The 16192-nt window shown below is 44.7% G+C and overlaps 1 long non-coding RNA gene across 5 annotated transcripts in view; it reads right to left on the bottom strand.

Annotated features, from left to right (window-relative positions):
• Positions 1-16192, bottom strand: part of LOC135229356 (uncharacterized) — a 408624-nt gene that overhangs the window by 260712 nt on the left and 131720 nt on the right. For 4 of the 5 annotated variants that reach the window (XR_010320136.1, XR_010320134.1, XR_010320137.1 and 1 more), the window contains exons 1-2: positions 14008-14104; positions 12564-12769 (exon numbers count right to left, since the gene is read on the bottom strand). The exons of the other annotated variant lie outside the window; for it this stretch is intronic. This is a non-coding gene — a long non-coding RNA (uncharacterized LOC135229356). Of the gene's footprint in view, positions 1-12563; positions 12770-14007; positions 14105-16192 lie in introns of those variants that run through there. 5 annotated transcript variants of the gene reach the window in all.

Raw genomic sequence — 16192 nt, 5'->3', positions numbered from 1 at the left:
GGGGAAAGATAATCTGCCAGCTCAATTAAGCTGGGGAGCTCAGGACAGAAGTAGCTCTTGTTCAGGCACAAACGGTTCATGGGCTTTGAATATCTTTCACCCCAGCATGGACCTGTGTGGGCCCATTTCAGGAGAATAGGCCCTTGTTGCCAGACTGCAATGGTTTCAGCTGGACGGTGGAAAGATGGGTGTTTGATGTTTGACACTGCTTTGCCTATTAAACAGGGTCTTCACCTACCCACATCAGGGGCCTAAGGACTGGTGGCTCCACCCACAATACCTAGCCACCTGTGATAGGGTTCCAAGGATAAGTAGTACCGCCCAGAACTTACAACCAAAAGCATTGGGTACCCACTGCCCTTCTGCAGAACCCACCCGTGTGCTCTACAGAACAGGGATGCACTTTCCTCACAGACACTCAGAGGACAGCTGTCAGACCCCTGCCTTGATCAGAGCCTGACCCCCTACTGCAGCCAGATACTTCTGCCTACACCAATAACCCCTGCCCCTCTAAGACTGTAGGACAGAGCCTGTACCACACACTTTATGACCAACTACCTGGGCACCTGAGTTGAATCCATACAAGAAAAATAAATGAACTCCTAGGCTCATATATCTGGTAACAGTGCTAGCCATCTGGTGATAGTACATTAGAGCTTCAAAAGTGAAAATAATCAACCTAACGCACTCAAGCAGCTTATTTGGGTATACCAAAACTAAACAAAGCAAGAAGCTAGGATACAAAAAGCAAGCATAAAATAAACTAATACAATAACTTATAGATGGCTCAGAGACAACAGTCAATATCAAATCACATAAAGAGGCAGACACGGGGGCAGGACCAAGATGGCTGACTAGGTAGAAGCTTCCGCTTATCCCTCTTGAGACAAAGACTCGAAAAAACAAGTGAATCAATTACATAAAGGACAATCTACAAACCCTGACCATCAAACACAGAACTAAGGAGTTGACCTGAGTGACAGGGGAGTGAAAAGCCACACTGCAGCAGCGACCGCTTCCGGAGCCAGTGTCCCACGCCACAGCCTTGAGCCCTCACGGTTTCCTGGTGTCAGAGTGGTGGGGCTGATTGTGGCTTACTGAGACAGGGAAGCACGGATGTAGGCCTAACCTCAGGACCAACCTCAGAGGGGACCCAGGCAGCACACGCAGGCTCCACACAGACGCGGCTGGCAGGGAAATGAAAAACCACGGGGAAGCAGCAACTGGTTTTGGAGCCTGGAGTGCAGCGCCCCAGAAAGGAAACCTTGGTGCTGGGTGTTGGACAAAGTGTGGGGGAGCTGATTGTGGCTTCCTGAGATGGTGTGAGCATGGACGCAACCCTAACCCTCTGGGACAGTCTCAGCAGGGATACAGCCAGCACACGCAAGCTACACAACGCTCTGGAATCTCAGAAAAAACAGTCCTCACCAAACAACATAAGTAACTTTGTATATTTTGCCAGGTTACTCTCTTCTATATATCTGATTCCACCCCTCATTGCCCCAGCCAGCTTCATTAAGACTGGAATTCCCTGTGCCAGAGAGTGAAGTGCACTGCTCGATTTTTTTTTTCTTCTTTCTTTTCTAACCCATTCTCCTGGCCTGAGAAAAGTACCATTTAACAATCAAAGAAAAAATCCTTCCCTGACTTCCCTAAACTGCAATTAACAATACAGAATCAGCTCCATCCAGGCATTAAGAGACCCATAGTCTTTGGCTTTCACCCTACAGGTAACTAGGTGGCTATTATAATGCAAAGGTAATTCTGATAGAGATCTGACCATAATTGTTTTAGCTCAGCAGTGGAAAGGCAAGTTTTGGAGGTCAGATACCTCTGTACCTATTAAACAGAGCCCTCACTGGTCCACACCAGCGAAAAGAGGGCTGAAACTCCACCCACACCACCTAGCCACCTGCTAGAGGAGTCTGAGAATAGTGACGTCTACCCAAGTATTGGGTGCCTAAGATACAGCTGCAGAGCTCACCCACCAGAGCACTCTAGAGAATAGAGCCACACCTACCTCACTGACACTTGAAGGAAGGCTGTCAGCATCCTGCCCTCCTCGAAATGTGACCCCCTACCACTAATAGAAACTGGCACATACAACCATCACCACTACTCCTCTAAGATAATAGGTGAGAGCCTACACCACACACTAGGGGACCAGCTATCAGGACACCTGAGCTGATTCTATTCAAGAATAGTGAATGGGCTCATACACTTATATACCTGGTAACAGCTCAGGCAAGCTGGTAATAGGATGTAAGTGATTCAAAAGCTACAGCAATCACGATACCACAATCTAGTAGCCCATCTGGGTGTATTGTAACAAAACAAAACAACAAGATAAGACTCAGTGAGCAAATATAAAAGAAAATATTACAAAATCTTATAGATGGCTCAGAGACAGCAGTCGACATCAAATCACATGAAGAAGCAGACCATGATTGATTCTACAAACCCCCAAATCAAAGAATCAAAATCATTCCCGGATGTAGATACATTCCTAGAATTGCCAAATGTAGAATATAAAAAAATTGTATACAGAATGCTTCAAGACATCAGGAATGACCTCACAAATGAAATAAGGCAATCTACAAAAAAACCAGGGCATACACGGATAAAGCAGTTGAAGAAATCCAAAAGATTATTCAAGAACATAGTAAAAAAATTAATAAGCTGTAAGAATCCATAGAGAGATAGCATTCAGAAATCCAAAAGATTAACAATAAAGTCACAGAATCAGACAACTCAATAGGAAGTCAGAGGAGCAGACTCGAGGAACTGGAATGCAGAGTGGGGGAGCTGGAGGATAAGGCAACTGACACAAATATAGTTGAAGAAAAATCAAATAGAATTTAAAACTATGAAGAAACCCTAAGAATCATGGGGGACTCTCTCAAGAATAATTTGCGTGTGATTGGAGTTCCGGAAGAGGGAGGGATAACAGAAAATACAGAGAGAATAGTGGAAGATCTGATGGCAGAAACATTCCCTGGCATCGTGAAAGATGAAAAGGTATCTACCCAAGATGCTCATCGAACCTCATACAAGATAGATCCCAAAAGAAAATCACCAAGACATACCAAAACCAAAGATAAAGAGAAAATTTTAAAAGCACCCAAGGATAAACGAAAAGTTACCTACAAAGGAGAATCAATAAGTTTGCACTACTCGGCAGAAACCATGCAGCCAAGAAGGCAATGGGATGACATATATAGAGCACTCAAAGAGGAAAAACTGTCAGCCAACAATCATACATCCAGCAAAACTCTAAAACATGAAGGTGAAATTAAGATATTTACAGATAAACACAAGCTTAGAGAATTTGCAAAAAACGAACCAAAACTGCAAGAATTACTAAAGGAAATTCTTTGGTCAGAAAATCAATAATATCAGATACCAACACAAGGTCACAGAACAAAACATCCTAATATCAACTCAGATAGGGAAATCACAAAAACAAAATAAGATTAATTAAAAAAAAATTACTCAAAACAGGAAATCATTGATGTCATTATGTAAAAGATTACAACAGTCAAAAAAGAGGGACTAAATACAGGAGGCATAGATCTTACATATGCAGAGGAAACCAAGGTGATATAGGGTGAAACAAGTTAGGTTTTTACTTAGTCAAACTGGGGTAAATATTAAGGTAACCACAATGAGGTCTAACAATTCCATACTTCAAAATAAAAACCAAGATAAACATAACGACTCAGCAAAATAAATTCAACTACTATGAAAGGGAGGAACACACATTCTACAAAGAAAACTCAACACAAAAAAGTAAATGGAAAAATGAAATTGTCAAAAACAGGCATCAAAATGACAGCGCTAAACTCATACTTATCTATAATTACACTTATGTAAACGGACTAAATTCACCAATAAAGAGACAGAAAGTTGCAGACTGGATAAAAAAACACTATCAGTCTGTATGCTGCATAAAAGAGACACACCTTAGACTTGGAGACACAAATAAACTAAAACTGAAAGGACGGATAAAAATATATCAAGCAAACAACAATCAAAAAAGAGCAGGAGAGGCAATATTTATTTCCAACAAAACAGACTTTAAAGTTAAATCCACCACAAAGGATAAAGAAGGACACTACGTAATGATTAAAGGGACAATTTACCAGGAAGATACAACTATATTAAATATTTATGCACCCAATGATAGAGCCACAACATTCATAAAACAAACGTTAACAGAATTAAAAAGTGAGATAGACACCTCCACAATTATGGTAGGAGACTTCAACACAACACTCTCGGTGAAGGGTAGGAAATGCAGTCAGAAGCTCAATAGAGACACAGAAGGTCTAATTGTTACAATTAAACAACTTCACTTCATAGACTTATACAGAACACTCCACCCAACAGCTGCAAAGTATAATTTTTTTTTTAGTGCACATGAAACATTCTCTAGAATAGATCACATATTAGGTCATAAAACAAGCCTTTGCAGAATGCAAAACACTGAAATATTACAAAACATCTTCTCTGAACAAAAGACCGTAAAAGTAAAAATCAATAACAGAAAAACCAGGGAAAAGAAATCAAATGCTTGGAAACTGCACAATACCCTGCTCAAAAAAGACTGGGTTATGGAAGACCTTAAGGAGGGAATAAAGAAATTCACAGAATTCAACGAGACTGAAAACACTTCCTATGAAAACCTTTGGGACATGGTGAAAGCAGTGCTCAGAGGTCAATTTATATCAATAAAGGCACACATATTAAAGAAGAGCCAAAATGAAAGAACCGTTCCTACAACTTGAACAAACAGAAAGAGAGCAACAAAAGAAACTGTCAGGCACCAGAAGAAAGCAAAAAATAAAAACTACAGCAAAATTAAATGAATTAGAGAACAGAAAAACAAATGAAAGAGTTAACAAGGCCAAAAACTGCTTCTTTGAAAAAAATTAACAAAATTGATAAAACACTGGCCAGACTGACTAAAGAAATACAGGAAAAGAAACCAATAACCCGAATAAGAAATGGGATGGGCCATATCACAACACATGCAACTGAAATTAAAACAATCATATCAAATTACTACAAAAAATTGTACTCTAACAAATTTGAAAACCTAGAAAAAATGGATGAATTCCTAGAAACACACTGCCTACCTAAACTAACACACACTGAAGTAGAACAACTAAATAGACCGATAACAAAAAGAGATTGAAAAGGTAATCAAAACACTCCCAACCAAAAAAAGCTCTGGACCTGACGGCTTCACTGCAAAGTTCTACCAAACTTTCAGGGAAGACTTACTACTACTACCGAAGGTATTTCAAAGCATGGAAAAGGACGGAATACTACCTAACTCCTTCTCTGAAGCCAGCATAACCCTGATACCAAAACCAGCTAAAGACAACACAAAGAAAGAAAATTACAGACCTATATCCCTCATGAACATAGATGCAAAAATCCTCAACAAAATTCTAGCCAATAGAATTCAACAACGTATCAAAAAAATAATCCACCATCACCAAGTGGGATTTATACCAGGTATGCAAGGTTGGTTCAATATTAGAAAAACAATTAATGTAATCCACCACATAAAAAAAGACAAGAACCAAATAATTTTATCAATTGATACAGAAAAGGCATTTGACAAAGTCCAACACCCACTCATGATAAAAACTCTCAGCAAAATAGGAATAGAAGGAAAATTCCTCAACATAATAAAGGGTATTAGTACAAAGCCAATACCCAGCATCATCCTAAATGGAGAGCCTGAAAGCATTTCCCTTGAGAAGGGGAAACAGACCAGAATCCCCTTTATCACCGCTCTTATTCAACATTGTGCTAGAGGTCCTAGCCAGAGCAACTGGGCTAGACAAAGAAATAAAGGGCATCCAGATTGGTAAGGAAAAAAGTAAAATTATCTCTATTTTCCAACGACATTATCTTATACACAGAAAACCCTAAGGAATCCTCAAGAAAATTATTAAAACTAATAGAAGGGTTCAGCAGAGTTTCAGGTTACAGTATAAACGTACAAAATCAGTTGATTCCTCTATATCAACAAAAAGAACATTGAAGAGGAAATCATCAAATGAATACCATTCAGAGCAGCCCCCAAGAAGATAAAATACTTAGGAATAAACCTCACCAAAAACCAAAACCGCTATACCAAGAAAACTACAAGGTACTACTGCAAAAAAACAAAAGAAACCTACGTAATTGGAAAAACATACGTTGCTCATGGATAGGAAGACAACATTGTAAAATTGTCCATTCTACTAAAAGCCATCTATAGATACAATGCACTTCCGATCCAAATTCCAATGACATTTTTTAAAAAGATGGACAAACAAATCACCAACTTCATATGGAAGGGAAAAAAGTCGTGGATAAGTAAAGCATTACTAAAAAAGAACAAAGTGAGAGGACTCACTCTGCCTGATATTAGAACCAATTATACTGCCACAGTAGTCAAAACAGCCTGATACTGGTACAACAACAGACACATAGACCAATGGAACAGAATTGAGAATCCAGATATAAATCCATCCACATATGAGCAGCTGATATTTGACAAAGGCCCAGTGTCAGTTAATTGGGGAGAAGACAGTCTTTTTAACAAAAGGTGCTGGCGTAACTGTATATCCATCTGCAAAAAATGAAACAGGACCCATACCACACACCATGCACAAAAACTAACTCCAGATGGATCAAAGACCTAAACATAAAATCTAAAACAATAAAGATCATGGAAGAAAAAATAGGGACATTAGTAGACCTAATACATGGCATAAACAGAATACAAAACATTACTAAAAATGACGAAGAGAAACCAGATAACTGGGAGCTCCTAAAAATCAAACACCTATGCTCATCTAAAGACTTCACCAAAAGAGTAAAAAGACCACCTACAGACTGGGAAAAAGTTTTCAGATAAGACATCTCCGCCTGGCGCCTGATCTATAAAATCTACATGACTCTGCTAAAACTCAACCACAAAAAGACAAACAACCCAATTAAAAAATGGGCAAAGGATATGAACAGGCACTTCACTAAAGAAGTCATTCAGGCGGCTAACAGATATATGAGGAAATGCTCTCGATCATTAGACATTAGAGAAACGCAAATCAAAACTACAATGAGATTCCATCTCACTCCAACAAGACTGGCATTAATCCAAAACACACAAAATAATAAATGTTGGAGAGGCTGTGGAGAGACTGGAACACTTATACACTGCTGGTGGGAATGTAAAATGGTATACAACCACTTTGGAAATCAATTTGGTGCTTCCTTAAAAAGCTAGAAATAGAACTACCATACAACCCAGCAATCCCGCTCCTCGGAATATATCCTAGAGAAATAAGAGCCTTTACACAAATAGATATATGCACATCTATGTTTATTGCAGCACTGTTTACAATAGCAAAAAGATGGAACCAACCAAGGTGCCCATCAATGGATGAATGGATAAATTATAGTATATTCACACAATGGAATACTACACATTGATAAAGAACAGTGATGAATCTGTGAAATACTTCATAACATGGAGAAACCTGGAAGGCATTATGCTGAGTGAAATTAGTTGCAAAAGGTCAAATAGTGTATAAGACCACTATTATAAGATCTTGAGAAATAGTTTAAACTGAGAAGAACATATTCCTTTGTTGTTATGAGAGGGGGAGGGAGGGGGGTAGGAGAGGGGTATTTACTAAAGAGATAGACAAGAACTATTATGGGTGAATGGAAGGACAACACTCAACACAGTGGAGGTCAGCACAACTGGACTAAACCAAAGCAGTTTCCTAACGCTTCAAAGGTCAGCAAAGCAGGGGCAGATGTTTGGGAACCATGTTTTCAGGCGACATCTAAGTCAACTGGCATAATAAAATCTATTAAGAAAACATTCTGCATCCCACTTTGAAATGTGGCGTCTCGGGTCTTAAATGCTAACAAGCGGCCATCTCAGATGCATCAATGATTCTCAACCCACCTGGATCAAGGGAGAATGCAGAACACCAAGAACATAAGATAATAACGAGCCCAAGAGACAGAAAGGACTACATGAACTAGAGACTACATCATCCTGAGACCAGAAGAACTAGATAGTGCCGGGCCACAACCAATGACTGCCCTGACAGGGAACATAACAGAGATCCCTTGAGGGAGCAGGAGAACAGTGGGATGCAGACCCCAAATTCTCATAAAAAGACCAGACTTAATGGTCTGACTGAGACTGGAAGGACTCTAGTGATCATGGCCCCCACACCTTCCATTTATCCACTACGGGAACCATCCCAAAGCCAGTTCATCAGACATGGATTGGACTAGACAATGGGTTGGAGAGGGATGCTGGTGAGGTGTGAGCTACTTGGTTTGGGTGGACACTTGAGACAATGTTGGTATCTCCTGCCTGGAAGGGAGATGGGTGGGTAGAGGGCCTTAGAAACTGGCAAAACGGTCACGAAAAGAAAGAGTGGAAGGAGGGAGTGGGCTCTCCCATTGGGGGGAAAGTAATTGGGAATATGTAAGTAGTTGTGTATAAGTTTTCATGTGAGAGACTGGCTTGATTTGTAAACTTTCACGTAAAACACAACAAAAATTATTAAAATAAAAAAAAAGCTGACCCATGATTGCTTCAACAAGCTCTCAGAACAAAGACTCAAGGAATCTTCTGGATGAAGGTGCAATCCTGGAATTACCAGATGCAGAATACAAAAGATTAATATACAGAACTCTTAAAGACATCAGGAAGGAAATGAGGCAAAATGCAGAACAAGCCATGAAACGCACAGATAAAGCAGCCGAAGAAATTAAAAAGGTTACTCAAGAACATAATTAAAAATTTAATAGGCTGCAAGAAACCATAGAGAGACTGCAATCAGAAATTCAGAAGATAAACAATAAAATTACAGAGATAGAAAACTCACAGAAAGTAAGAAGAGCACAATTGAAGAACGGGAAGGCAGAATTACTGAGATTGAAGATAAAACACTTGGGACCAATATATTTGAAGAGAAACCAGATAAAAGAATTTAAAAAATGAAGAAATCTGAAGAATCATGTGGGACTTTATCAAGAGAAATAACTATGAGTGATTGGAGTACCAGAACAGGGAGGGCTAACAGAAAATACAGAGGGAACTGTTGAAGATTTGTTGGCAGAAAACTTCCCTGATATCATGAAAGATGCTCATCGAATTAATACTATCTCTCTATGCTCAAAAGAAAGTGACCAAGACATATAATAATCAAACTTGCCAAAATCAAATATAAAGAGAATTTTAAGAGAGGCTAGGGATAAAAGAAGTCACCAACAAAGGAAAGTAAATAATAATAAACTTGGACTACTCAGCAGAAATCATGCTGGCAAGAAGGCAATGGGATGACTTATATAAAATATTGAAGGAAAAAAACTGTCAGCCAGGAATCAAACCATAACCCTGGCCCTCGGGCCCTCTGGCCCTCTGGCCTTAGCCCTCTAACTCTAGCCCCTAAGCCCTGAGCCCCAAAGCCCCTAAGACCCTAAGCCTTTAGGTCCTAACCACCAAGGCCCTGAACTCTAACCCTAACCCAAACCGTAACCATATACCCTAAACCCTACAGTCTAAACACCTACACCCCAAAACACTACACACAAAAACCATACACACTAAACCCTATACTCTAAGCCCAAAACCCTAAACCCAAACCTCAAGCCCCAAAGCCCAAACCCAAAACCTAACCGTAAGCCCTAAACCCTAACACCTAACCCTAAACCCTAATCACCCTAACCCTAACGACCCTAACCCTAACAACCCTAACCCTAACTACTCTAGCCCTAACCCTCCAACCCTAACCCTCTAACGCTAACATGAAACCCTAACCCAAAACCCTAACCCTCTAACTCTAACCCTCTAACCCCAACCCCCAAACCCAACCCCAAACACTAAACCTCAAATCCCTAGCCCTAAACCTAAGAATGAGCCTAAGCCTAACCCTAAAACACAACCCTAAACCCTAAACCATAACACGCGAAACCCTAACACGCGAAACCCTAACACCCTTAGCCCTAACACATTTAACCCTAACATCCTAAATGCCAAAACCCTAAACACTAACACCCTTAACCCCAACCACTAACCCCTAAACCCTAACTTAAAGCCTAAGTCATCTAACCCTCTAACCCTAATACCCTAACTCTAAACCCTAAAACCTACACCCTAACCCCAGCTCCCAGCCCTAACCCTCACTCTAAGCCTTAAACCCTAAACCCTAAGGCCTAAACCCTAGGCTCTAAGCCCTAAACCCTAAGTCCTAAAACCCTAAACTCTAAGCCCTAAGCCCTAAACCTAACCCTCTAACCCTAAACTCTAAAACCTTACCCCAAACCCATCCCAAACCCCTAAACCTGAACCCCTAAACCCTAGCCCTAACCAATAACCCTAAATCTCTAAACTATACCCCTAACCCTCTAACCCTAACCCTCTAACCCTAACCACAACACCAACCCCAACCTCTGAACCCAAAAACCCTAACCCCCAACCCTAAGCCTCTGAACCCTAAGCCTAAACCCTCTAACCCTAAACCCTAACCTTCACCCCCTCACACCCTCACCTTCTCACTCCCTCACTCTATAATCTTCTCAACCTCTAACCCCCTCACCCTCTAACCCCTCACCCTGACTCCCTCAATCTCTAACCCCCAAACTCTAAACCCCAACCCTCTAACACCCACACTCTAACCCCAACCCTCTAACCCCAAACCACAAATCCCAAACAAACCCAACCCCAAGCCTAAACCTAAATCCCTAAAACCTAACCGAAACCCTAATGACTAAACCACAAAACCCTAAACCCCCAAAACCCTAAACCCCAAACTGCAACCCCTAACACCTAACCTGTAACTCCAAACTCTAACCTCAAACCCTAAACCTAACACCTAACCCCAACCCAAAAACCCTAACCAAAAAACCCAACCCTAAACTCTAACCCCCAAACCCCAACCCCTAACCCCAAACCCTAAGGACTTTAACTCTAACAACCCTAACCCTAACATCCCTAAGCCCAAACCCTAACCCTTTTTGTTAGCAGCCATAGCACTTAACCACTAGCCACCAGGGTTTCCATGAGCAGTCACAGGAATAGACATATGCACACCCGTGTTCACTGCAACATTATTCACAGTAGCAAAAAGATGGAAACAACCTAAGTGCTCATCCACAGAGGAACGGATAAACAAACTACGGTACATACACACAGTGGAACACTACACGACAATAAAGACCAATGATGAATCTCCGAAACATCTCACACCATGGATGAATCTGGAGCGCATCATACTAAGTCAATCACAAAACGACATATACAGTAAGTGACCACTATCATGAAAACATTTACGCACAGAAACAATCTTTGATGTTCACCAGGGAGACGAAGAGTGGGTAGAGAAAAGTCAACTAAACAATAACCAAAAAAACCAAACCCACTGCCGTCGAGTCGATTCCAGCTCATAGAGACCCTATAGGACAGATTAGAACTGCCCCATAGAGTTTCCAAGGAGCACCTGGTGGATTTGAACTGCAGGCCTTTGGTTAGCACCGGTGGCTCTTAACCACTACGCCATCAGGGTTTCCAACCAAACGACAGATATGTGGTAACTCTGGTGAAGGAAGAGACGGTACACAAGACTGGGAATCAACCTCAGCCTCACTCTAACCCTAACCCTAAACCACTTGTGCCCGAGCCTAGTAACCCCAGCCCTAACCCCAACCCCCAACCACCTAAAACCTATACCCCTAAACCTGACTCCCAAACCTCTAACCCCCAAACCTGGACCCCTAACACCAAACCCTAACCCCTAACCCTAATCCTCCAACCCTTCTGCATCTATGGGCCTCTCGACTCTCCGTCTATTTTCTCCCTCCAAATCGTACTAACACTCAGTGGAATTTTGAAGTTTGAGCTGTGCTTTGCTTCTTGTTGTCTCCACCGGGCCCATCAAGGCACTGCATCATTTCTTTGCTCTGCTTCACTATTCAGTTCCAAAACCATGGCTTAGAATCACCTGACACTGAACTTCAGGGATTTGGCGCAAGGCCGCGAGAGGGCGCGCGCACCGCCGGTTCTGTTCTGCCCACCAGGCCCTCCGTGCATGGGAACCTCCTGGACCTAAGCCGGCACCAACCTGGGTACCGCTCCAGTGGCGATAGCAGAAGCTTTTCTTCCCGAGGGACCCAACGCCCCAGGGCGCTCTCTCAATACTCCCATTAATGCTGTTATTATCCTAACCCACTCCTTCTGTGAGACCTAGTGGGTCCTCGACCAGGCCCAGCCTTCACGACCCGCACCCCCCTGCCGTGGTCATGTACAGGAACCTGCAGGGCCGCACCCTCCCCGCCCAAGCTCTGCCCCTCCACACCCTGATGCCCTGCAGGCCTCTACTAGGTCCCCGTCCAGAGGAGAGTTGTCGCCCTGCACGGGGTGGGGGGACACGAGTGAACATCCGGAAACCACCCCCCAAGCACGAAGCCAACTGCCCGTATTGAGACCATGTGAGCAGGGCTGCCCCTCCTACTGGAGCCTGCAGGGCATCACTCACGTTTGTCAGCTTCTCACTGTCCTCTGGGCTCGGGGTCCCAGAGCAGCCAATCCCCCCAGGGCGGGGGGGGGGGCAGTCCGTCCGCAGGGGCTGGAAGATCGGGTTGGCGCCCATGGCCGGAGCGCTTAAAACCCTTATAAACCCTCATAAACGGCCAGCTCCAGACCTTCAAATGTCAGCCCGAGAGACACCTAATCTCCTCCAACCTAAAAAAAAAAAAAAACACACGTTGCCTTCGAGTCAATTCTGACTCATAGCGACCCTATAGGACAGAGTAGAACTGCCCCACAGAGTTTCCAAGGAGTGCCTGGTGGATTCAAATGGCCAATCTTTTGGCTAGCAGCCTTAGCACTTAACCACTACGCCACCAGGGTAACCCACTGAACCCACTGCCACCAGGGTAGAGGCTCCAAATCCCGCCAGTGTGAGGAACCCTCAAATCCCCTCAGCACCAGAGACCGCATCCACAGCGACTGGTACACAGCGCCGCACAAATGTTTAAGTTAACAAACGACCTGGTTGCTCAGGACCCCTTCCTGCTACCCCCACCCCCGCCACCCAGAGGGGGAGCGGGACCCGGCATCCACACTGTTAACAGACACTGAATCGCTGCTGCTTCCACAAGGAGTAGGATCCCCACGCTGCTCCACAGATTCCCAGGACCCCTTCCTTTCCCGGTGGGGCCGGGGCCCCGCCGACGCCCCAGCCCCGAGAGTAGACCAGCCGGGCGCGGGCGAGGGCGCGGGGTGCCTCAGCCTCCCAGGCACAGCGCCCAAAACAATAAGGGGCAGCATGGCCTTGGGCGGGGGATCCCTCTCTCCCCTGTCCCTGGCACCCTACGGAGTCTGGTGGGGGTGGGAGGAGGAATGGGGGCGAGTGCCCCGCCCTCAGTCTGGAATCTCACCACCCCTGGGCGAACTCTGGGCCTTGGTTTCCCCTCTGGCAGAGGGAGCAGGTGGGGGGCGGGGGGGCAGGCGCCCATCCCCCAGCTTGGCCCGCAAACCCGCCCCGGGCAGAGTAGGGACCTGGGCGCAGCCCTGGACACAGCCTTTCTCCCCAAGCCCTTCAAGCCCCCAGGCCCGAGGGCACTCCGCAGCTGGATCCCGCGGCTGGACCCCCACCCCCGCCCCCCGCAAATCCATGGGGATGCAAATTTGCAGACCAGCTGAGTCTCCCGGGCCAGAGGCTCCCTCTCGGAGCCCCTAGAGTGGCTGCGTCCGCCCGCCCCCGAGCCGCATCCGCCCCTGGGGATCACTCGGGACGGGGTACCCTGGAAGGGTCGATGCCAGCTGCTAACCCAAAGTCCGGACTCTCCAACCTCTGGAGCCCACGGGATGCTGGGACTGGGAACCGCCCTCCTGGCGCCTTCCCTCCACACCTTCGAGGGGCCAGGCTTGTTCAGTCTGGGAGCTGGTCCCTCCACCCAGCTGCCGGAGTTTCATACCTTTCAGAAAACACGGCACGGAAAGCAGCACGAACAGCATCCTCTCTAAGGCGCGCCATCCGCCCGGGCCCCTCACCACCCGTCCCAGGGCTTCCGGGTGTAACTGGCTGGAGGGCGAGGAACATGGCTGCCGGCCCCGCCCAGCGGCCCGGGTGTGGGGCGGGCGTGGGGGGGTTGGGCCTCCAGAGGGGAGGGTGGGGTCTAGAAGCAAGGACAACGCCAAGGTGTGCGGGGTGAGGAGACGGGAGACGTCAGGAGAGGGCCCTCTCGCGTGCAGAGTTAAGTATTGGAGGTGCAACGGTTAAGTGCTTGGCTAACTGAAAGGTGGGCCGTTGGAACCCACCAGCTCAAGGGTTGAAAAGATCTGGAGATGGGCTCCCATAAAGATTCTAACCAAACAAAATCCAAACCAGTTGCTGTTGAATCAATTCCGACTCATAGTGACCCTATAGGGCAGAGCAGAACTGCCCCATAGGGTTTCTAAGACTGTAAGTCTTTACAGAAGCAGACTGCCATGTCTTTCTGCAAAGAACCAACTGGTGGATTCGAACTGTCCACCCTTTGGTTAGCAGCCGAGCTCTTAACCACGGTGCCACCAGGGCTGCGCCATAAAGACTGCAACCTAGGAAACCTTGTGAGGCAGTTCTAAGCTGTCGTACAGGGTTGATATGAGTCAGAATCTCTTGATGGCACACAACCATGATTGTACTAAGAAAAATTCCTCCAAGCAGCTGTCTACATGACCCCTGAAGCACGCATGCATGCACGCTATCAAAGCAGTGCGGCCAAAGACAGGAAATTGGAAAAGAGACATTATAGAGTGGACAGTGAAAAGTGATTTCTGAGGGGCATGCAGCTCAAGCAGAGGAGGTAGCATACAACTAAATGCCCTTCTCCTTCTATTGTTCAATGGTCTTGAGAAAAAATGTGTCCCAGGAATTAACTGTAGCCCAGGATAACTTGAAGACAGCAAATACAGAGGACCAGTCAGGATGCTTCTGCAGTGGTCAGGGTGAGGAGTGATGGTGGTAGTGCAGGTGGGAACAGTGGGCAGGCTTGAGGTGTACTTTGGAGCTTGAGCTGCCAAGAATTGCTGGTGGATCAGACGTATGGGATGAGGGGAATGGAGAATCAAAGGTGACTTCTAGAATTCAGGCTACCATGAGCGCATGGTCACCAGAGCTATTCTCTACCATGTGGAAAACCATGGAGGAACAAACTTGAGAAAATGACCAAAAGATTTTTTCTGGACATGCTAGATTTGGATGTCTGAGGTCATCCAAGTGTGGAGAACAGTTCCCAGCTGTGGATACCACTCTGAGGTAGAGTAGTTTTCTGGGTTCTAAGAATTTGGAGATCATCAGCCTATAGCTGATTTGAAAGCCACTGGTGGTGCGATGATTATGCATTTGGGTGCTACCAAAAGGTCTGCAGTTTGAATCTACCAGTCGCTCCTTGGAAACCCTGTGGGGAAGCTCTACTCTGTCCTATAGGGTCCCTATGAGTGAGAATCCACTCGATAGCGACTTTGTTTTGTTTTGTTTTGTTTTAATACTAAGCTCAGAAAAGTTGTGTGTCAGGGTTGTATTTTTTCACAATACTTATTCAAGCAGTTCGAATCTACCAGCCACTCCTTGGAAGCCCTATGGGTCAATTCTACTCTGTCCTTTAGGGTCGCTATGAGATATAATCGACTCAACAGCAATGAACTTAGTCTTAGAGGAGCCCTTTGTCTGTCAAAGCTGAGAGTTTTACTTCATACTTTTTAAAACTGCCATGTCTCATGTTACGTGGCTACCCTTACAGGAGCATTTTTGGTGCTAACTTGACTTGTTCTTGGTGAAGGGCTCTGTATTCATTTTCTAGGGCTGCCATAGTAAATTACCAAAAACTCAGTGTCTTTAAAAAAACGTATAATCCATACAGTCCAAGAAGCTGGATTATATGAAGAAGAAGGGGCCTCAGGATTAGAGGAAGACTCATTAACAGCCTAGACATGCAGATGACACAACCTTGCTTACTGAAAATGAAGAAGACTTGAAGCGCTTGCTGATGAGGATCAAAGACTTCAGCCTTCAGTATGGATTACACTTCAACATAAAGAAAACAAAAATCCTCACAACTGGAACAATAAACAGAGAAAATACTGAAGTTGTCAAGGATTTCATTTTACTTGGATCCACAA

This window comes from Loxodonta africana, unplaced genomic scaffold (genome assembly GCF_030014295.1).
Source record: "Loxodonta africana isolate mLoxAfr1 unplaced genomic scaffold, mLoxAfr1.hap2 scaffold_28, whole genome shotgun sequence".
NCBI lineage: Eukaryota > Metazoa > Chordata > Mammalia > Proboscidea > Elephantidae > Loxodonta > Loxodonta africana.
Note: the sequence above shows the minus strand (reverse complement) of the source record. Positions and strands in the feature narration are given on the sequence as shown.